Here is a 23134-nt window from a genome sequence, read left to right on the forward strand (position 1 = left end):
TGCCTTTTGTAAAATGCCTGCTGTTTCAAAGTCAGCAGGAAATTACATTTGGGACGAGACAATTTAAACGTGTACATGCCCACATTTAACTGCAGCTGACAGTGTCAGAACAGTCACTGTTATTATCAAACTTCCATGTATTTTCTTGCAGGCTGCACCCCCCTAACAAACATAGCTTATCACAGCACGGCTATCAATCAACTCAACGCCAGTTTGAAGAATGCAACATTTGAAAGTTAGCAACGTGTGCAAGACTTTAGTGAGAGAGAGTTGGGCCGTGATAACATTTCTAAGCAGTAAGATATTCAGTAGGCCTGAGCCCTTGCTGCGTAATACAATTCTCAACATACTGATTCTGCTATCTTCAATTGGTCTCCTCTGGTTACCGTCATACCTGCCACTGGCAAGCGTTTCTCCTTATTACCTCAATCAAATCCCCTTGTAATTTTGAAAGCCTCTTATTAAATTTCCTCTTAACCGTCTGAGGAAAACAATCACAAACTCTCAACATAACTGAAGTTCCTTATCGCTCGGACCACTCTGCAAGACGTCAAACTGACTGTCTCGCTCTGTATGTCTATCTTTGTCTCCCTCTTTGTCCCTGTCTCTCTCTGTATAGGATTCTGAGGGTGCTTGACAGGATAGATGCAGGGAGGCTGTTTCCCCTCCTGGGGGAATCTACAACTAGGGGGCAAAGCTCCAGGATATCCGGTCGCCCATTTAAAACGGAGATGAGGAGGAATTTGTTCTCTCAGAATGTCGTAAATCTTTGGAATCCTCTACCCCAGAGAGCTGTGGAGGCGGAGCCACTGAATATATTCAAGGTGGAGATATACATATATTTGAGCTGCAGTGGAGTCAAGGGTTATGGGGAGCGGGCAGGAAAGTGGCGTTGAGTACAAGATCTGATCAGCCATGATCTTATTGAATGGCGGGGCAGGCTCGAGGGGCCGAATGGCCCACTCCTGCTCCTATTCCTTCTGTTCTTATTTCTGTCCCTTCTGCCTCTGTCCCTCTGTTCACAGGTCGATTTTTGCTCAGACAGATTCGGCACCTTTCAGTTCCTCGTTAGTATAGTGGTGAGTATCCCCGCCTGTCACGTGGGAAGCCGGGGTTCAATTCCCCGACGGGGAGAATTTTTAACATCCCCAATTTTAAACCTTTGGGCAGCTCCTTAAAAAGACCCTGGGAAAAGTTGAATAGAACATAATGAACGAAAATAATTTTAAAATATGTACATGACGAAATTTATAACAACTCCCTGCACCATTTCCTCGTTAGTAGAGTGTTCTCCTTCTGTTTGCCTGTTGTGTGGGGCTCTGAGGAGGGAGAGAGAAAATGAGATAACAGCGGGAGAAAGCACGACTGCTCTTTCAAAGAGACAGCACAGGCACGATTGGCCGAATGGCCTCCCACCGTGCTGCCAGCCTCCATGAATGCATGACACTGAGATGGATATCTGAGACATACCCACACAAAGAGAGCACATACGGGTATTTTGTGTGTGTTTGCTGCTTTGTCTCAAGCACTGCATAACCATTTCCTGGACAATGTCGTGGATATTATGATGTTCAGTTTTCACTTCCCCGACGGCTTCTCTCTGACTTTATGCCTCTGTCTCTGAGAAAAGCATAGAAGATAATATATGGCAAATGGACCCCTTCCCGCACTTGATGCTGTGGCTTAGTGAACATGTCCTTTGTGTTCTCGTCTAAAAGATGTCATCTTGTACGAAAAGTTTGCCTGGCGTGAAAGTGATCTGAATTTCAAAGCAGCAAGGAGGAAAGTCTGCGTTGCTCTGCTTGCTGGCAGGCAGCTTTTTGCAGTTTCCCTGGTGGTCTAGTGGTTAAGATTCGGCGTTTTCACTGCCGCGGCCCGGGTTCGATTCCCGGTTAGGGAACAGTGCGTTTTGAGGCTGTTTGAAATGCCTCCAATCAATGCACCCGCGCGAAACAATGTCTGCTCCTGATCAACCTTTGCAATTTCAACACTGCTGCTGCCTCAACAGGTACACAATGCACTTCCTTGCCTTTTGTAAAATGCCTGCTGTTTCAAAGTCAGCAGGAAATTACACTTGGGACGAGACAATTTAAACGTGTACATGCCCACATTTAACTGCAGCTGACAGTGTCAGAACAGTCACGGTTATTATCAAACTTCCATGTATTTTCTTGCAGGCTGCACCCCCCTAACAAACTTAGCTTATCACAGCACGGCTATCAATCAACTCAACGCCAGTTTGAAGAATGCAACATTTGAAAGTTAGCAACGTGTGCAAGACTTTAGTGAGAGAGAGTTGGGCCGTGATAACATTTCTAAGCAGTAAGATATTCAGTAGGCCTGAGCCCTTGCTGCGTAATACAATTCTCCCCATACTGATTCTGCTATCTTCAATTGGTCTCCTCTGGTTACCGTCATACCTGCCACTGGCAAGCGTTTCTCCTTATTACCTCAATCAAATCCCCTTGTAATTTTGAAAGCCTCTTATTAAATTTCCTCTTAACCGTCTGAGGAAAACAATCACAAACTCTCAACATAACTGAAGTTCCTTATCCCTCGGACCACTCTGCAAGACGTCAAACTGACTGTCTCGCTCTGTATGTCTATCTTTGTCTCCCTCTTTGTCCCTGTCTCTCTCTGTATAGGATTCTGAGGGTGCTTGACAGGATAGATGCAGGGAGGATGTTTCCCCTCCTGGGGGAATCTACAACTAGGGGGCAAAGCTCCAGGATATCCGGTCGCCCATTTAAAACGGAGATGAGGAGGAATTTGTTCTCTCAGAATGTCGTGAATCTTTGGAAACCTCTACCCCAGAGAGCTGTGGAGGCGGAGTCACTGAATATATTCAAGGTGGAGATAGACATATATTTGAGCTGCAGTGGAGTCAAGGGTTATGGGGAGCGGGCAGGAAAGTGGCGTTGAGTACAAGATCTGATCAGCCATGATCTTATTGAATGGCGGGGCAGGCTCGAGGGGCCGAATGGCCCACTCCTGCTCCTATTCCTTCTGTTCTTATTTCTGTCCCTTCTGCCTCTGTCCCTCTGTTCACAGGTCGATTTTTGCTCTGACAGATTCGGCACCTTTCAGTTCCTCATTAGTATAGTGGTGAGTATCCCCGCCTGTCACGCGGGAGACCGGGGTTCAATTCCCCGACGGGGAGAATTTTTAACATCCCCAATTTTAAACCTTTGGGCAGCTCCTTAAAAAGACCCTGGGAAAAGTTGAATAGAACAAAATGAACGAAAATAATTTTAAAATATGAACATGACGAAATTTATAACAACTCCCTGCACCAGTTCCTCGTTAGTAGAGTGTTCTCCTTCTGTTTGCCTGTTGTGTTGGGCACTGAGGAGGGAGAGAGAAAATGAGATAACAGCGGGAGAAAGCACGACTGCTCTTTCAAAGAGACAGCACAGGCACGATTGGCCGAATGGCCTCCCACCGTGCTGCCAGCCTCCATGAATGCATGACACTGAGATGGATATCTGAGACATACCCACACAAAGAGAGCACATACGGGTATTTTGTGTGTGTTTGCTGCTTTGTCTCAAGCACTGCATAACCATTTCCTGGACAATGTCGTGGATATTATGATGTTCAGTTTTCACTTCCCCGACGGCTTCGCTCTGACTTTATGCCTCTGTCTCTGAGAAAAGCATAGAAGGAAATATATGGCAAATGGACCCCTTCCCGCACTTGATGCTGTGGCTTAGTGAACATGTCCTTTGTGTTCTCGTCTAAAAGATGTCATCTTGTACGAAAAGTTTGTCTGGCGTGAAAGTGATCTGAATTTCAAAGCAGCAAGGCGGAAAGTCTGCGTTGCTCTGCTTGCTGGCAGGCAGCTTCTTGCAGCTTCCCTGGTGGTCTAGTGGTTAAGATTCGGCGCTTTCACCGCCGCGGCCCGGGTTCGATTCCCGGTTAGGGAACAGTGCGTTTTGAGGCTGTTTGAAATGCCTCCAATCAATGCACCGGCGCGAAGCAATGTCTGCTCCTGATCAACCTTTGCAATTTCAACACTGCTGCTGCCTCAACAGGTACACAATGCACTTCCTTGCCTTTTGTAAAATGCCTGCTGTTTCAAAGTCAGCAGGAAATTACATTTGGGACGAGACAATTTAAACGTGTACATGCCCACATTTAACTGCAGCTGACAGTGTCAGAACAGTCACTGTTATTATCAAACTTCCATGTATTTTCTTGCAGGCTGCACCCCCCTAACAAACTTAGCTTATCACAGCACGGCTATCAATCAACTCAACGCCAGTTTGAAGAATGCAACATTTGAAAGTTAGCAACGTGTGCAAGACTTTAGTGAGAGAGAGTTGGGCCGTGATAACATTTCTAAGCAGGAAGATATTCAGTAGGCCTGAGCCCTTGCTGCGTAATACAATTCTCCCCATACTGATTCTGCTATCTTCAATTGGTCTCCTCTGGTTACCGTCATACCTGCCACTGGCAAGCGTTTCTCCTTATTACCTCAATCAAATCCCCTTGTAATTTTGAAAGCCTCTTATTAAATTTCCTCTTAACCGTCTGAGGAAAACAATCACAAACTCTCAACATAACTGAAGTTCCTTATCCCTCGGACCACTCTGCAAGACGTCAAACTGACTGTCTCGCTCTGTATGTCTATCTTTGTCTCCCTCTTTGTCCCTGTCTCTCTCTGTATAGGATTCTGAGGGTGCTTGACAGGATAGATGCAGGGAGGATGTTTCCCCTCCTGGGGGAATCTACAACTCGGGGGCAAAGCTCCAGGATATCCGGTCGCCCATTTAAAACGGAGATGAGGAGGAATTTGTTCTCTCAGAATGTCGTGAATCTTTGGAATCCTCTACCCCAGAGAGCTGTGGAGGCGGAGCCACTGAATATATTCAAGGTGGAGATAGACATATATTTGAGCTGCAGTGGAGTCAAGGGTTATGGGGAGCGGGCTGGAAAGTGGCGTTGATTATAAGATCTGATCAGCCATGATCTTATTGAATGGCGGGGCAGGCTCGAGGGGCCGAATGGCCCACTCCTGCTCCTATTCCTTCTGTTCTTATTTCTGTCCCTTATGCCTCTGTCCCTCTGTTCACAGGTCGATTTTTGCTCTGACAGATTCGGCACCTTTCAGTTCCTCGTTAGTATAGTGGTGAGTATCCCCGCCTGTCACGCGGGAGACCGGGGTTCAATTCCCCGACGGGGAGAATTTTTAACATCCCCAATTTTAAACCTTTGGGCAGCTCCTTAAAAAGACCCTGGGAAAAGTTGAATCGAACAAAATGAACGAAAATAATTTTAAAATATGAACATGACGAAATTTATAACAACTCCCTGCACCAGTTCCTCGTTAGTAGAGTGTTCTCCTTCTGTTTGCCTGTTGTGTGGGGCACTGAGGAGGGAGAGAGAAAATGAGATAACAGCGGGAGAAAGCACGACTGCTCTTTCAAAGAGACAGCACAGGCACGATTGGCCGAATGGCCTCCCACCGTGCTGCCAGCCTCCATGAATGCATGACACTGAGATGGATATCTGAGACATACCCACACAAAGAGAGCACATACGGGTATTTTGTGTGTGTTTGCTGCTTTGTCTCAAGCACTGCATAACCATTTCCTGGACAATGTCGTGGATATTATGATGTTCAGTTTTCACTTCCCCGACGGCTTCTCTCTGACTTTATGCCTCTGTCTCTGAGAAAAGCATAGAAGGAAATATATGGCAAATGGACCCCTTCCCGCACTTGATGCTATGGCTTAGTGAACATGTCCTTTGTGTTCTCGTCTAAAAGATGTCATCTTGTACGAAAAGTTTGCCTGGCGTGAAAGTGATCTGAATTTCAAAGCAGCAAGGAGGAAAGTCTGCGTTGCTCTGCTTGCTGGCAGGCAGCTTCTTGCAGCTTTCCTAGTGGTTAGGATTCGGCGCTTTCACCGCCGCGGCCCGTGATTCGATTCCCGGTTAGGGAACAGTGCGTTTTGAGGCTGTTTGAAATGCCTCCAATCAATGCACCCGCGCGAAGCAATGTCTGCTCCTGATCAACCTTTGCAATTTCAATACTGCTGATGTCTCAACAGGTACACAATGCACTTCCTTGCCTTTTGTAAAATGCCTGCTGTTTCAAAGTCAGCAGGAAATTACATTTGGGACGAGACAATTTAAACGTGTGCATGCCTACATTTAACTGCAGCTGACAGTGTCAGAACAGTCACGGTTATTATCAAACTTCCATGTATTTTCTTGCAGGCTGCACCCCCCTAACAAACTTAGCTTATCACAGCACGGCTATCAATCAACTCAACGCCAGTTTGAAGAATGCAACATTTGAAAGTTAGCAAAGTGTGCAAGACTTTAGTGAGAGAGAGTTGGGCCGTGATAACATTTCTAAGCAGTAAGATATTCAGTAGGCCTGAGCCCTTGCTGCATAATACAATTCTCCCCATACTGATTCTGCTATCTTCAATTGGTCTCCTCTGGTTACCGTCATACCTGCCACTGGCAAGCGTTTCTCCTTATTACCTCAATCAAATCCCCTTGTAATTTTGAAAGCCTCTTATTAAATTTCCTCTTAACCGTCTGAGGAAAACAATCACAAACTCTCAACATAACTGAAGTTCCTTATCCCTCGGACCACTCTGCAAGACGTCAAACTGACTGTCTCGCTCTGTATGTCTATCTTTGTCTCCCTCTTTGTCCCTGTCTCTCTCTGTATAGGATTCTGAGGGTGCTTGACAGGATAGATGCAGGGAGGATGTTTCCCCTCCTAGGGGAATCTACAACTAGGGGGCAAAGCTCCAGGATATCCGGTCGCCCATTTGAAACGGAGATGAGGAGGAATTTCTTCTCTCAGAATGTCGTGAATCTTTGGAATCCTCTACCCCAGAGAGCTGTGGAGGCGGAGCCACTGAATATATTCAAGGTGGAGATAGACATATATTTGAGCTGCAGTGGAGTCAAGGGTTATGGGGAGCGGGCAGGAAAGTGGCGTTGAGTATAAAATCTGATCAGCCATGATCTTATTGAATGGCGGGGCAGGCTCGAGGGGCCGAATGGCCCACTCCTGCTCCTATTCCTTCTGTTCTTATTCTTATTTCTGTCCCTTCTGCCTCTGTCCCTCTGTTCACAGGTCGATTTTTGCTCTGACAGATTCGGCACCTTTCAGTTCCTCGTTAGTATAGTGGTGAGTATCCCCGCCTGTCACGCGGGAGACCGGGGTTCAATTCCCCGACGGGGAGAATTTTTAACATCCCCAATTTTAAACCTTTGAGCAGCTCCTTAAAAAGACCCTGGGAAAAGTTGAATAGAACAAAATGAACGAAAATAATTTTAAAATATGTGCATGACGAAATTTATAACAACTCCCTGCACCAGTTCCTCGTTAGTAGAGTGTTCTCCTTCTGTTTGCCTGTTGTGTGGGGCTCTGAGGAGGGAGAGAGAAAATGAGATAACAGCGGGAGAAAGCACGACTGCTCTTTCAAAGAGACAGCACAGGCACGATTGGCCGAAAGGCCTCCCACCGTGCTGCCAGCCTCCATGAATGCATGACACTGAGATGGATATCTGAGACATACCCACACAAAGAGAGCACATACGGGTATTTTGTGTGTATTTGCTGCTTTGTCTCAAGCACTGCATCACCATTTCCTCGACAATGTCGTGGATATTATGATGTCAGCTTTCACTTCCCCGACGGCTTCTCTCTGACTTTATGCCTCTGTCTCTGAGAAAAGCATAGAAGGAAATATATGGCAAATGGACGCCTTCCCGCACTTGATGCTGTGGCTTAGTGAACATGTCCTTTGTGTTCTCGTCTAAAAGATGTCATCTTGTACGAAAAGTTTGCCTGGCGTTAAAGTGATCTGAATTTCAAAGCAGCAAGGAGGAAAGTCTGCGTTGCTCTGCTTGCTGGCAGGCAGCTTCTTGCAGCTTCCCTGGTGGACTAGTGGTTAAGATTCGGCGCTTTCATTGCCGCGGCCCGGGTTCGATTCCCGATTAGAAAACAGTGCGTTTTGAAGCTGTTTGAAATGCCTCCAATCAATGCACCCGCGCGAAGCAATGTCTGCTCCTGATCAACCTTTGCAATTTCAACACTGCTGCTGCCTCAACAGGTACACAATGCACTTCCTTGCCTTTCGTAAAATGCCTGCTGTTTCAAAGTCAGCAGGAAATTACATTTGGGACGAGACAATTTAAACGTGTGCATGCCCACATTTAACTGCAGCTGACAGTGTCAGAACAGTCACGGTTATTATCAAACTTCCATGTATTTTCTTGCAGGCTGCACCCCCCTAACAAACATAGCTTATCACAGCACGGCTATCAATCAACTCAACGCCAGTTTGAAGAATGCAACATTTGAAAGTTAGCAAAGTGTGCAAGACTTTAGTGAGAGAGAGTTGGGCCGTGATAACATTTCTAAGCAGTAAGATATTCAGTAGGCCTGAGCCCTTGCTGCATAATACAATTCTCCCCATACTGATTCTGCTATCTTCAATTGGTCTCCTCTGGTTACCGTCATACCTGCCACTGGCAAGCGTTTCTCCTTATTACCTCAATCAAATCCCCTTGTAATTTTGAAAGCCTCTTATTAAATTTCCTCTTAACCGTCTGAGGAAAACAATCACAAACTCTCAACATAACTGAAGTTCCTTATCCCTCGGACCACTCTGCAAGACGTCAAACTGACTGTCTCGCTCTGTATGTCTATCTTTGTCTCCCTCTTTGTCCCTGTCTCTCTCTGTATAGGATTCTGAGGGTGCTTGACAGGATAGATGCAGGGAGGATGTTTCCCCTCCTAGGGGAATCTACAACTAGGGGGCAATGCTCCAGGATATCCGGTCGCCCATTTAAAACGGAGATGAGGAGGAATTTCTTCTCTCAGAATGTCGTGAATCTTTGGAATCCTCTACCCCAGAGAGCTGTGGAGGCGGAGCCACTGAATATATTCAAGGTGGAGATAGACATATATTTGAGCTGCAGTGGAGTCAAGGGTTATGGGGAGCGGGCAGGAAAGTGGCGTTGAGTATAAGATCTGATCAGCCATGATCTTATTGAATGGCGGGGCAGGCTCGAGGGGCCGAATGGCCCACTCCTGCTCCTATTCCTTCTGTTCTTATTTCTGTCCCTTCTGCCTCTGTCCCTCTGTTCACAGGTCGATTTTTGCTCTGACAGATTCGGCACATTTCAGTTCCTCGTTAGTATAGTGGTGAGTATCCCCGCCTGTCACGCGGGAGACCGGGGTTCAATTCCCCGACGGGGAGAATTTTTAACATCCCCAATTTTAAACCTTTGAGCAGCTCCTTAAAAAGACCCTGGGAAAAGTTGAATAGAACAAAATGAACGAAAATAATTTTAAAATATGTGCATGACGAAATTTATAACAACTCCCTGCACCAGTTCCTCGTTAGTAGAGTGTTCTCCTTTTGTTTGCCTGTTGTGTGGGGCTCTGAGGAGGGAGAGAGAAAATGAGATAACAGCGGGAGAAAGCACGACTGCTCTTTCAAAGAGACAGCACAGGCACGATTGGCCGAAAGGCCTCCCACCGTGCTGCCAGCCTCCATGAATGCATGACACTGAGATGGATATCTGAGACATACCCACACATACGGGTATTTTGTGTGTGTTTGCTGCTTTGTCTCAAGCACTGCATAACCATTTCCTGGACAATGTCGTGGATATTATGATGTCAGTTTTCACTTCCCCGACGGCTTCTCTCTGACTTTATGCATCTGTCTCTGAGAAAAGCATAGAAGGAAATATATGGCAAATGGACGCCTTCCCGCACTTGATGCTGTGGCTTAGTGAACATGTCCTTTGTGTTCTCGTCTAAAAGATGTCATCTTGTACGAAAGGTTTGCCTGGCGTTAAAGTGATCTGAATTTCAAAGCAGCAAGGAGGAAAGTCTGCGTTGCTCTGCTTGCTGGCAGGCAGCTTCTTGCAGCTTCTTGCAGCTTCCCTGGTGGTCTAGTGGTTAGGATTCGGCGCTTTCACCACCGCGGCCCGGGTTCGATTCCCGGTTAGGGAACAGTGCGTTTTGAGGCTGTTTGAAATGCCTCCAATCAATGCACCCGCGCGAAGCAATGTCTGCTCCTGATCAACCTTTAGCAATTTCAACACTGCTGATGCCTCAACAGGTACACAATGCACTTCCTTGCCTTTTGTAAAATGCCTGCTGTTTCAAAGTCAGCAGGAAATTACATTTGGGACGAGACAATTTAAACGCGTATATGCCCACATTTAACTGCAGCTGACAGTGTCAGAACAGTCACAGTTATTATCAAACTTCCATGTATTTTCTTGCAGGCTGCACCCCTAACAAACTTAGCTTATCACAGCACGGCTATCAATCAACTCAACGCCAGTTTGAAGAATGCAACATTTGAAAGTTAGCAACGTGTGCAAGACTTTAGTGAGAGAGAGTTGGGCCGTGATAACATTTCTAAGCAGTAAGATATTCAGTAGGCCTGAGCCCTTGCTGCGTAATACAATTCTCCCCATACTGATTCTGCTATCTTCAATTGGTCTCCTCTGGTTACCGTCCTACCTGCCACTGGCAAGCGTTTCTCCTTATTACCTCAATCAAATCCCCTTGTAATTTTGAAAGCCTCTTATTAAATTTCCTCTTAACAGTCTGAGGAAAACAATCACAAACTCTCAACATAACTGAAGTTCCTTATCCCTCGGACCACTCTGCAAGACGTCAAACTGACTGTCTCGCTCTGTATGTCTATCTTTGTCTCCCTCTTTGTCCCTGTCTCTCTCTGTATAGGATTCTGAGGGTGCTTGACAGGATAGATGCAGGGAGGATGTTTCCCCTCCTGGGGGAATCTACAACTAGGGGGCAAAGCTCCAGGATATCCGGTCGCCCATTTAAAACGGAGATGAGGAGGAATTTGTTCTCTCAGAATGTCGTGAATCTTTGGAATCCTCTACCCCAGAGAGCTGTGGAGGCGGAGCCACTGAATATATTCAAGGTGGAGATAGACATATATTTGAGCTGCAGTGGAGTCAAGGGTTATGGGGAGCGGGCAGGAAAGTGGCGCTGAGTACAAGATCTGATCAGCCATGATCTTATTGAATGGCGGGGCAGGCTCGAGGGGCCGAATGGCCCACTCCTGCTCCTATTCCTTCTGTTCTTATTCTTATTTCTGTCCCTTCTGCCTCTGTCCCTCTGTTCACAGGTCGATTTTGGCTCTGACAGATTCGGCACCTTTCAGTTCCTCGTTAGTATAGTGGTGAGTATCCCCGCCTGTCACGCGGGAGACCGGGGTTCAATTCCCCGACGGGGAGAATTTTTAACATCCCCAATTTTAAACCTTTGAGCAGCTCCTTAAAAAGACCCTGGGAAAAGTTGAATAGAACAAAATGAACGAAAATAATTTTAAAATATGTACATGACGAAATTTATAACAGCTCCCTGCACCAGTTCCTCATTAGTAGAGTGTTCTCCTTCTGTTTGCCTGTTGTGTGGGGCTCTGAGGAGGGAGAGAGAAAATGAGATAACAGCGGGAGTAAGCACGACTGCTCTTTCAAAGAGACAGCACAGGCACGATTGGCCGAAAGGCCTCCCACCGTGCTGCCAGCCTCCATGAATGCATGACACTGAGATGGATATCTGAGACATACCCACACAAAGAGAGCACATACGGGTATTTTGTGTGTGTTTGCTGCTTTGTCTCAAGCACTGCATAACCATTTCCTGGACAATGTCGTGGATATTATGATGTCAGTTTTCACTTCCCCGACGGCTTCTCTCTGACTTTATGCATCTGTCTCTGAGAAAAGCATAGAAGGAAATATATGGCAAATGGACGCCTTCCCGCACTTGATGCTGTGGCTTAGTGAACATGTCCTTTGTGTTCTCGTCTAAAAGATGTCATCTTGTACGAAAGGTTTGCCTGGCGTTAAAGTGATCTGAATTTCAAAGCAGCAAGGAGGAAAGTCTGCGTTGCTCTGCTTGCTGGCAGGCAGCTTCTTGCAGCTTCTTGCAGCTTCCCTGGTGGTCTAGTGGTTAGGATTCGGCGCTTTCAGCGCAGCGGCCCGGGTTCGATTCCCGGTTAGGGAACAGTGCGTTTTGAGGCTGTTTGAAATGCCTCCAATCAATGCACCCGCGCGAAGCAATGTCTGCTCCTGGTCAACCTTTAGCAATTTCAACACTGCTGATGCCTCAACAGGTACACAATGCACTTCCTTGCCTTTTGTAAAATGCCTGCTGTTTCAAAGTCAGCAGGAAATTACATTTGGGACGAGACAATTTAAACGCGTATATGCCCACATTTAACTGCAGCTGACAGTGTCAGAACAGTCACGGTTATTATCAAACTTCCATGTATTTTCTTGCAGGCTGCACCCCTAACAAACTTAGCTTATCACAGCACGGCTATCAATCAACTCAACGCCAGTTTGAAGAATGCAACATTTGAAAGTTAGCAACGTGTGCAAGACTTTAGTGAGAGAGAGTTGGGCCGTGATAACATTTCTAAGCAGTAAGATATTCAGTAGGCCTGAGCCCTTGCTGCGTAATACAATTCTCCCCATACTGATTCTGCTATCTTCAATTGGTCTCCTCTGGTTACCGTCATACCTGCCACTGGCAAGCGTTTCTCCTTATTACCTCAATCAAATCCCCTTGTAATTTTGAAAGCCTCTTATTAAATTTCCTCTTAACCGTCTGAGGAAAACAATCACAAACTCTCAACATAACTGAAGTTCCTTATCCCTCGGACCACTCTGCAAGACGTCAAACTGACTGTCTCGCTCTGTATGTCTATCTTTGTCTCCCTCTTTGTCCCTGTCTCTCTCTGTATAGGATTCTGAGGGTGCTTGACAGGATAGATGCAGGGAGGATGTTTCCCCTCCTGGGGGAATCTACAACTCGGGGGCAAAGCTCCAGGATATCCGGTCGCCCATTTAAAACGGAGATGAGGAGGAATTTGTTCTCTCAGAATGTCGTGAATCTTTGGAATCCTCTACCCCAGAGAGCTGTGGAGGCGGAGCCACTGAATATATTCAAGGTGGAGATAGACATATATTTGAGCTGCAGTGGAGTCAAGGGTTATGGGGAGCGGGCAGGAAAGTGGCGTTGAGTATAAGATCTGATCAGCCATGATCTTATTGAATGGCGGGGCTGGCTCGAGGGGCCGAATGGCCCACTCCTGCTCCTGTTCCTTCTGTTCTTATTCTAATTTCTGTCCCTTCTGCCTCTGTCCCTCTGTTCACAGGTCGATTTTTGCTCTGACAGATTCGGCACATTTCAGTTCCTCGTTAGTATAGTGGTGAGTATCCCCGCCTGTCACGCGGGAGACCGGGGTTCAATTCCCCGACGGGGAGAATTTTTAACATCCCCAATTTTAAACCTTTGGGCAGCTCCTTAAAAAGACCCTGGGAAAAGTTGAATAGAACAAAATGAACGAAAATAATTTTAAAATATGTACATGACGAAATTTATAACAGCTCCCTGCACCAGTTCCTCGTTAGTTGAGTGTTCTCCTTCTGTTTGCCTGTTGTGTGGGGCACTGAGGAGGGAGAGAGAAAATGAGATAACAGCGGGAGAAAGCACGACTGCTCTTTCAAAGAGACAGCACAGGCACGATTGGCCGAATGGCCTCCCACCGTGCTGCCAGCCTCCATGAATGCATGACACTGAGATGGATATCTGAGACATACCCACACAAAGAGAGCACATACGGGTATTTTGTGTGTGTTTGCTGCTTTGTCTCAAGCACTGCATAACCATTTCCTGGACAATGTCGTGGATATTATGATGTTCAGTTTTCACTTCCCCGACGGCTTCTCTCTGACTTTATGCCTCTGTCTCTGAGAAAAGCATAGAAGGTAATATATGGCAAATGGACCCCTTCCCGCACTTGATGCTATGGCTTAGTGAACATGTCCTTTGTGTTCTCGTCTAAAAGATGTCATCTTGTACGAAAAGTTTGCTTGGCGTGAAAGTGATCTGAATTTCAAAGCAGCAAGGAGGAAAGTCTGCGTTGCTCTGCTTGCTGGCAGGCAGCTTTTTGCAGCTTCCCTGGTGGTCTAGTGGTTAAGATTCGGCGCTTTTACTGCCGCGGCACGGGTTCGATTCCCGATTAGGGAACAGTGCGTTTTGAGGCTGTTTGAAATGCCTCCAATCAATGCACCCGCGCGAAGCAATGCCTGCTCCTGATCAACCTTTGCAATTTCAACACTGCTGCTGCCTCAACAGGTACACAATGCACTTCCTTGCCTTTTGTAAAATGCCTGCTGTTTCAAAGTCAGCAGGAAATTACATTTGGGACGAGACAATTTAAACGTGTACATGCCCACATTTAACTGCAGCTGACAGTGTCAGAACAGTCACGGTTATTATCAAACTTCCATGTATTTTCTTGCAGGCTGCACCCCCCTAACAAACTTAGCTTATCACAGCACGGCTATCAATCAACTCAACGCCAGTTTGAAGAATGCAACATTTGAAAGTTAGCAACGTGTGCAAGACTTTAGTGAGAGAGAGTTGGGCCGTGATAACATTTCTAAGCAGGAAGATATTCAGTAGGCCTGAGCCCTTGCTGCGTAATACAATTCTCCCCATACTGATTCTGCTATCTTCAATTGGTCTCCTCTGGTTACCGTCATACCTGCCACTGGCAAGCGTTTCTCCTTATTACCTCAATCAAATCCCCTTGTAATTTTGAAAGCCTCTTATTAAATTTCCTCTTAACCGTCTGAGGAAAACAATCACAAACTCTCAACATAACTGAAGTTCCTTATCCCTCGGACCACTCTGCAAGACGTCAAACTGACTGTCTCGCTCTGTATGTCTATCTTTGTCCCTGTCTCTCTCTGTATAGGATTCTGAGGGTGCTTGACAGGATAGATGCAGGGAGGATGTTTCCCCTCCTGGGGGAATCTACAACTAGGGGGCAAAGCTCCAGGATATCCGGTCGCCCATTTAAAACGGAGATGAGGAGGAATTTGTTCTCTCAGAATGTCGTGAATCTTTGGAATCCTCTACCCCAGAGAGCTGTGGAGGCGGAGCCACTGAATATATTCAAGGTGGAGATAGACATATATTTGAGCTGCAGTGGAGTCAAGGGTTATGGGGAGCGGGCAGGAAAGTGGCGTTGAGTACAAGATCTGATCAGCCATGATCTTATTGAATGGCGGGGCAGGCTCGAGGGGCCGAATGGCCCACTCCTGCTCCTATTCCTTCTGTTCTTATTTCTGTCCCTTCTGCCTCTGTCCCTCTGTTCACAGGTCGATTTTTGCTCTGACAGATTCGGCACCTTTCAGTTCCTCGTTAGTATAGTGGTGAGTATACCCGCCTGTCACGCGGGAGACCGGGGTTCAATTCCCCGACGGGGAGAATTTTTAACATCCCCAATTTTAAACCTTTGGGCAGCTCCTCAAAAAGACCCTGGGAAAAGTTGAATAGAACAAAATGAACGAAAATAATTTTAAAATATGAACATGACGAAATTTATAACAACTCCCTGCACCAGTTCCTCGTTAGTAGAGTGTTCTCCTTCTGTTTGCCTGTTGTGTGGGGCACTGAGGAGGGAGAGAGAAAATGAGATAACAGCGGGAGAAAGCACGACTGCTCTTTCAAAGAGACAGCACAGGCACGATTGGCCGAATGGCCTCCCACCGTGCTGCCAGCCTCCATGAATGCATGTCACTGAGATGGATATCTGAGACATACCCACACAAAGAGAGGACATACGGGTATTTTGTGTGTGTTTGCTGCTTTGTCTCAAGCACTGCATAACCATTTCCTGGACAATGTCGTGGATATTATGATGTTCAGTTTTCACTTCCCCGACGGCTTCTCTCTGACTTTATGCCTCTGTCTCTGAGAAAAGCATAGAAGGAAATATATGGCAAATGGACCCCTTCCCGCACTTGATGCTGTGGCTTAGTGAACATGTCCTTTGTGTTCTCGTCTAAAAGATGTCATCTTGTACGAAAAGTTTGTCTGGCGTGAAAGTGATCTGAATTTCAAAGCAGCAAGGCGGAAAGTCTGCGTTGCTCTGCTTGCTGGCAGGCAGCTTTTTGCAGCTTCCCTGGTGGTCTAGTGGTTAAGATTCGGCGCTTTTACTGCCGCGGCCCGGGTTCGTTTCCCGATTAGGGAACAGTGCGTTTTGAGGCTGTTTGAAATGCCTCCAATCAATGCACCCGCGCGAAGCAATGCCTGCTCCTGATCAACGTTTGCAATTTCAACACTGCTGCTGCCTCAACAGGTACACAATGCACTTCCTTGCCTTTTGTAAAATGCCTGCTGTTTCAAAGTCAGCAGGAAATTACATTTGGGACGAGACAATTTAAACGTGTACATGCCCACATTTAACTGCAGCTGACAGTGTCAGAACAGTCACGGTTATTATCAAACTTCCATGTATTTTCTTGCAGGCTGCACCCCCCTAACAAACTTAGCTTATCACAGCACGGCTATCAATCAACTCAACGCCAGTTTGAAGAATGCAACATTTGAAAGTTAGCAACGTGTGCAAGACTTTAGTGAGAGAGAGTTGGGCCGTGATAACATTTCTAAGCAGGAAGGTATTCAGTAGGCCTGAGCCCTTGCTGCGTAATACAATTCTCCCCATACTGATTCTGCTATCTTCAATTGGTCTCCTCTGGTTACCGTCATACCTGCCACTGGCAAGCGTTTCTCCTTATTACCTCAATCAAATCCCCTTGTAATTTTGAAAGCCTCTTATTAAATTTCCTCTTAACCGTCTGAGGAAAACAATCACAAACTCTCAACATAACTGAAGTTCCTTATCCCTCGGACCACTCTGCAAGACGTCAAACTGACTGTCTCGCTCTGTATGTCTATCTTTGTCTCCCTCTTTGTCCCTGTCTCTCTCTGTATAGGATTCTGAGGGTGCTTGACAGGATAGAGGCAGGGAGGATGTTTCCCCTCCTGGGGGAATCTACAACTCGGGGGCAAAGCTCCAGGATATCCGGTCGCCCATTTAAAACGGAGATGAGGAGGAATTTGTTCTCTCAGAATGTCGTGAATCTTTGGAATCCTCTACCCCAGAGAGCTGTGGAGGCGGAGCCACTGAATATATTCAAGGTGGAGATAGACATATATTTGAGCTGCAGTGGAGTCAAGGGTTATGGGGAGCGGGCAGGAAAGTGGCGTTGATTATAAGATCTGATCAGCCATGATATTATTGAATGGCAGGGCAGGCTCGAGGGGCCGAATGGCCCACTCCTGCTCCTGTTCCTTCTGTTCTTATTCTAATTTCTGTCCCTTCTGCCTCTGTCCCTCTGTTCACAGGTCGATTTTTGCTCTGACAGATTCGGCATCTTTCAGTTCCTCGTTAGTATAGTGGTGAGTATCCCCGCCTGTCACGCGGGAGACCGGGGTTCAATTCCCCGACGGGGAGAATTTTTAACATCCCCAATTTTAAACCTTTGGGCAGCTCCTTAAAAAGACCCTGGGAAAAGTTGAACAGAACCAAATGAACGAAAATAATTTTAAAATATGTACATGACGAAATTTATAACAACTCCCTGCACCAGTTCCTCGTTAGTTGAGTGTTCTCCTTCTGTTTGCCTGTTATGTGGGGCACTGAGGAGGGAGAGAGAAAATGAGATAACAGCGGGAGAAAGCACGACTGCTCTTTCAAAGAGACAGCACAGGCACGATTGGCCGAATGGCCTCCCACCGTGCTGCCAGCCTCCATGAATGCATGACACTGAGATGGATATCTGAGACATACCCACACAAAGAGAGCACATACGGGTATTTTGTGTGTGTTTGCTGCTTTGTCTCAAGCACTGCATAACCATTTCCTGGACAATGTCGTGGATATTATGATGTTCAGTTTTCACTTCCCCGACGGCTTCTCTCTGACTTTATGCCTCTGTCTCTGAGAAAAGCATAGAAGGTAATATATGGCAAATGGACCCCTTCCCGCACTTGATGCTGTGGCTTAGTGAACATGTCCTTTGTGTTCTCGTCTAAAAGATGTCATCTTGTACGAAAAGTTTGCCTGGCGTGAAAGTGATCTGAATTTCAAAGCAGCAAGGAGGAAAGTCTGCGTTGCTCTGCTTGCTGGCAGGCAGCTTTTTGCAGCTTCCCTGGTTGTCTAGTGGTTAAGATGCGGCGCTTTTACTGCCGCGGCCCGGGTTCGATTCCCGATTAGGGAACAGTGCGTTTTGAGGCTGTTTGAAATGCCTCCAATCAATGCACCCGCGCGAAGCAATGCCTGCTCCTGATCAACCTTTGCAATTTCAACACTGCTGCTGCCTCAACAGGTACACAATGCACTTCCTTGCCTTTTGTAAAATGCCTGCTGTTTCAAAGTCAGCAGGAAATTACATTTGGGACGAGACAATTTAAACGTGTACATGCCCACATTTAACTGCAGCTGACAGTGTCAGAACAGTCACGGTTATTATCAAACTTCCATGTATTTTCTTGCAGGCTGCACCCCCCTAACAAACTTAGCTTATCACAGCACGGCTATCAATCAACTCAACGCCAGTTTGAAGAATGCAACATTTGAAAGTTAGCAACGTGTGCAAGACTTTAGTGAGAGAGAGTTGGGCCGTGATAACATTTCTAAGCAGGAAGATATTCAGTAGGCCTGAGCCCTTGCTGCGTAATACAATTCTCCCCATACTGATTCTGCTATCTTCAATTGGTCTCCTCTGGTTACCGTCATACCTGCCACTGGCAAGCGTTTCTCCTTATTACCTCAATCAAATCCCCTTGTAATTTTGAAAGCCTCTTATTAAATTTCCTCTTAACCGTCTGAGGAAAACAATCACAAACTCTCAACATAACTGAAGTTCCTTATCCCTCGGACCACTCTGCAAGACGTCAAACTGACTGTCTCGCTCTGTATGTCTATCTTTGTCTCCCTCTTTGTCCCTGTCTCTCTCTGTATAGGATTCTGAGGGTGCTTGACAGGATAGATGCAGGGAGGATGTTTCCCCTCCTGGGGGAATCTACAACTCGGGGGCAAAGCTCCAGGATATCCGGTCGCCCATTTAAAACGGAGATGAGGAGGAATTTGTTCTCTCAGAATGTCGTGAATCTTTGGAATCCTCTACCCCAGAGAGCTGTGGAGGCGGAGCCACTGAATATATTCAAGGTGGAGATAGACATATATTTGAGCTGCAGTGGAGTCAAGGGTTATGGGGAGCGGGCAGGAAAGTGGCGTTGAGTATAAGATCTGATCAGCCATGATCTTATTGAATGGCGGGGCAGGCTCGAGGGGCCGAATGGCCCACTCCTCCTTCTGTTCTTATTCTAATTTCTGTCCCTTCTGCCTCTGTCCCTCTGTTCACAGGTCGATTTTTGCTCTGACAGATTCGGCACATTTCAGTTCCTCGTTAGTATAGTGGTGAGTATCCCCGCCTGTCACGCGGGAGACCGGGGTTCAATTCCCCGACGGGGAGAATTTTTAACATCCCCAATTTTAAACCTTTGGGCAGCTCCTTAAAAAGACCCTGGGAAAAGTTGAATAGAACAAAATGAACGAAAATAATTTTAAAATATGTACATGACGAAATTTATAACAACTCCCTGCACCAGTTCCTCGTTAGTAGAGTGTTCTCCTTCTGTTTGCCTGTTGTGTGGGGCTCTGAGGAGGGAGAGAGAAAATGAGATAACAGCGGGAGAAAGCACGACTGCTCTTTCAAAGAGACAGCACAGGCACGATTGGCCGAATGGCCTCCCACCGTGCTGCCAGCCTCCATGAATGCATGACACTGAGATGGATATCTGAGACATACCCACACAAAGAGAGCACATACGGGTATTTTGTGTGTGTTTGCTGCTTTGTCTCAAGCACTGCATAACCATTTCCTGGACAATGTCGTGGATATTATGATGTTCAGTTTTCACTTCCCCGACGGCTTCTCTCTGACTTTATGCCTCTGTCTCTGAGAAAAGCATAGAAGGTAATATATGGCAAATGGACCCCTTCCCGCACTTGATGCTGTGGCTTAGTGAACATGTCCTTTGTGTTCTCGTCTAAAAGATGTCATCTTGTACGAAAAGTTTGCCTGGCGTGAAAGTGATCTGAATTTCAAAGCAGCAAGGAGGAAAGTCTGCGTTGCTCTGCTTGCTGGCAGGCAGCTTCTTGCAGCTTTTTGCAGCTTCCCTGGTGGTCTAGTGGTTAAGATTCGGCGCTTTTACTGCCGCGGCCCGGGTTCGATTCCCGATTAGGGAACAGTGCGTTTGTGAGGCTGTTTGAAATGCCTCCAATCAATGCACCCGCGCGAAGCAATGTCTGCTCCTGATCAACCTTTGCAATTTCAACACTGCTGCTGCCTCAACAGGTACACAATGCAATTCCTTGCGTTTTGTAAAATGCCTGCTGTTTCAAAGTCAGCAGGAAATTACATTTGGGACGAGACAATTTAAACGTGTACATGCCCACATTTAACTGCAGCTGACAGTGTCAGAACAGTCACGGTTATTATCAAACTTCCATGTATTTTCTTGCAGGCTGCACCCCCCTAACAAACTTAGCTTATCACAGCACGGCTATCAATCAACTCAACGCCAGTTTGAAGAATGCAACATTTGAAAGTTAGCAACGTGTGCAAGACTTTAGTGAGAGAGAGTTGGGCCGTGATAACATTTCTAAGCAGTAAGATATTCAGTAGGCCTGAGCCCTTGCTGCGTAATACAATTCTCCCCATACTGATTCTGCTATCTTCAATTGGTCTCCTCTGGTTACCGTCATACCTGCCACTGGCAAGCGTTTCTCCTTATTACCTCAATCAAATCCCCTTGTAATTTTGAAAGCCTCTTATTAAATTTCCTCTTAACCGTCTGAGGAAAACAATCACAAACTCTCAACATAACTGAAGTTCCTTATCCCTCGGACCACTCTGCAAGACGTCAAACTGACTGTCTCGCTCTGTATGTCTATCTTTGTCTCCCTCTTTGTCCCTGTCTCTCTCTGTATAGGATTCTGAGGGTGCTTGACAGGATAGATGCAGGGAGGATGTTTCCCCTCCTGGGGGAATCTACAACTAGGGGGCAAAGCTCCAGGATATCCGGTCGCCCATTTAAAACGGAGATGAGGAGGAATTTCTTCTCTCAGAATGTCGTGAATCTTTGGAATCCTCTACCCCAGAGAGCTGTGGAGGCGGAGCCACTGAATATATTCAAGGTGGAGATAGACATATATTTGAGCTGCAGTGGAGTCAAGGGTTATGGGGAGCGGGCAGGAAAGTGGCGTTGAGTACAAGATCTGATCAGCCATGATCTTATTGAATGGCGGGGCAGGCTCGAGGGGCCGAATGGCCCACTCCTGCTCCTATTCCTTCTGTTCTAATTTCTGTCCCTTCTGCCTCTGTCCCTCTGTTCACAGGTCGATTTTTGCTCTGACAGATTCGGCACATTTCAGTTCCTCGTTAGTATAGTGGTGAGTATCCCCGCCTGTCACGCGGGAGACCGGGGTTCAATTCCCCGACGGGGAGAATTTTTAACATCCCCAATTTTAAACCTTTGGGCAGCTCCTTAAAAAGACCCTGGGAAAAGTTGAATAGAACAAAATGAACGAAAATAATTTTAAAATATGTACATGACGAAATTTATAACAGCTCCCTGCACCAGTTCCTCGTTAGTTGAGTGTTCTCCTTCTGTTTGCCTGTTGTGTGGGGCACTGAGGAGGGAGAGAGAAAATGAGATAACAGCGGGAGAAAGCACGACTGCTCTTTCAAAGAGACAGCACAGGCACGATTGGCCGAATGGCCTCCCACCGTGCTGCCAGCCTCCATGAATGCATGACACTGAGATGGATATCTGAGACATACCCACACAAAGAGAGCACATACGGGTATTTTGTGTGTGTTTGCTGCTTTGTCTCAAGCACTGCATAACCATTTCCTGGACAATGTCGTGGATATTATGATGTTCAGTTTTCACTTCCCCGACGGCTTCTCTCTGACTTTATGCCTCTGTCTCTGAGAAAAGCATAGAAGGTAATATATGGCAAATGGACCCCTTCCCGCACTTGATGCTATGGCTTAGTGAACATGTCCTTTGTGTTCTCGTCTAAAAGATGTCATCTTGTACGAAAAGTTTGCTTGGCGTGAAAGTGATCTGAATTTCAAAGCAGCAAGGAGGAAAGTCTGCGTTGCTCTGCTTGCTGGCAGGCAGCTTTTTGCAGCTTCCCTGGTGGTCTAGTGGTTAAGATTCGGCGCTTTTACTGCCGCGGCACGGGTTCGATTCCCGATTAGGGAACAGTGCGTTTTGAGGCTGTTTGAAATGCCTCCAATCAATGCACCCGCGCGAAGCAATGCCTGCTCCTGATCAACCTTTGCAATTTCAACACTGCTGCTGCCTCAACAGGTACACAATGCACTTCCTTGCCTTTTGTAAAATGCCTGCTGTTTCAAAGTCAGCAGGAAATTACATTTGGGACGAGACAATTTAAACGTGTACATGCCCACATTTAACTGCAGCTGACAGTGTCAGAACAGTCACGGTTATTATCAAACTTCCATGTATTTTCTTGCAGGCTGCACCCCCCTAACAAACTTAGCTTATCACAGCACGGCTATCAATCAACTCAACGCCAGTTTGAAGAATGCAACATTTGAAAGTTAGCAACGTGTGCAAGACTTTAGTGAGAGAGAGTTGGGCCGTGATAACATTTCTAAGCAGGAAGATATTCAGTAGGCCTGAGCCCTTGCTGCGTAATACAATTCTCCCCATACTGATTCTGCTATCTTCAATTGGTCTCCTCTGGTTACCGTCATACCTGCCACTGGCAAGCGTTTCTCCTTATTACCTCAATCAAATCCCCTTGTAATTTTGAAAGCCTCTTATTAAATTTCCTCTTAACCGTCTGAGGAAAACAATCACAAACTCTCAACATAACTGAAGTTCCTTATCCCTCGGACCACTCTGCAAGACGTCAAACTGACTGTCTCGCTCTGTATGTCTATCTTTGTCCCTGTCTCTCTCTCTATAGGATTCTGAGGGTGCTTGACAGGATAGATGCAGGGAGGATGTTTCCCCTCCTGGGGGAATCTACAACTCGGGGGCAAAGCTCCAGGATATCCGGTCGCCCATTTAAAACGGAGATGAGGAGGAATTTGTTCTCTCAGAATGTCTTGAATCTTTGGAATCCTCTACCCCAGAGAGCTGTGGAGGCGGAGCCACTGAATATATTCAAGGTGGAGGTAGACATATATT

The 23134-nt window shown here is 46.5% G+C and overlaps 10 non-coding genes across 10 annotated transcripts; all 10 read left to right on the forward strand.

Moving 5' to 3' along the window:
- The first annotated feature begins 3854 nt into the window (after window positions 1-3854).
- On the forward strand, window positions 3855-3926 carry trnae-uuc (transfer RNA glutamic acid (anticodon UUC)). The gene has a single exon. It is a non-coding gene; the product is annotated as a tRNA-Glu (tRNA).
- A 1188-nt stretch (window positions 3927-5114) lies between these two features.
- Window positions 5115-5186, forward strand: trnad-guc (transfer RNA aspartic acid (anticodon GUC)). The gene has a single exon. It is a non-coding gene; the product is annotated as a tRNA-Asp (tRNA).
- A 1953-nt stretch (window positions 5187-7139) lies between these two features.
- trnad-guc (transfer RNA aspartic acid (anticodon GUC)) lies at window positions 7140-7211 on the forward strand. The gene has a single exon. It is a non-coding gene; the product is annotated as a tRNA-Asp (tRNA).
- A 1953-nt stretch (window positions 7212-9164) lies between these two features.
- On the forward strand, window positions 9165-9236 carry trnad-guc (transfer RNA aspartic acid (anticodon GUC)). Its single transcript has one exon. It is a non-coding gene; the product is annotated as a tRNA-Asp (tRNA).
- A 1957-nt stretch (window positions 9237-11193) lies between these two features.
- trnad-guc (transfer RNA aspartic acid (anticodon GUC)) lies at window positions 11194-11265 on the forward strand. Its single transcript has one exon. It is a non-coding gene; the product is annotated as a tRNA-Asp (tRNA).
- Window positions 11266-13233: 1968 nt separating this feature from the next.
- Window positions 13234-13305, forward strand: trnad-guc (transfer RNA aspartic acid (anticodon GUC)). Its single transcript has one exon. It is a non-coding gene; the product is annotated as a tRNA-Asp (tRNA).
- A 1942-nt stretch (window positions 13306-15247) lies between these two features.
- Window positions 15248-15319, forward strand: trnad-guc (transfer RNA aspartic acid (anticodon GUC)). Its single transcript has one exon. It is a non-coding gene; the product is annotated as a tRNA-Asp (tRNA).
- Window positions 15320-17279: 1960 nt separating this feature from the next.
- Window positions 17280-17351, forward strand: trnad-guc (transfer RNA aspartic acid (anticodon GUC)). Its single transcript has one exon. It is a non-coding gene; the product is annotated as a tRNA-Asp (tRNA).
- Window positions 17352-19302: 1951 nt separating this feature from the next.
- trnad-guc (transfer RNA aspartic acid (anticodon GUC)) lies at window positions 19303-19374 on the forward strand. Its single transcript has one exon. It is a non-coding gene; the product is annotated as a tRNA-Asp (tRNA).
- A 1965-nt stretch (window positions 19375-21339) lies between these two features.
- trnad-guc (transfer RNA aspartic acid (anticodon GUC)) lies at window positions 21340-21411 on the forward strand. Its single transcript has one exon. It is a non-coding gene; the product is annotated as a tRNA-Asp (tRNA).
- Window positions 21412-23134: the final 1723 nt, after the last annotated feature.

The sequence above is a fragment of the Somniosus microcephalus genome, unplaced genomic scaffold (assembly GCF_052327205.1).
Source record: "Somniosus microcephalus isolate GS21.2 unplaced genomic scaffold, FLI_Smic_1.0 unresolved_chr5, whole genome shotgun sequence".
Lineage (NCBI taxonomy): Eukaryota > Metazoa > Chordata > Chondrichthyes > Squaliformes > Somniosidae > Somniosus > Somniosus microcephalus.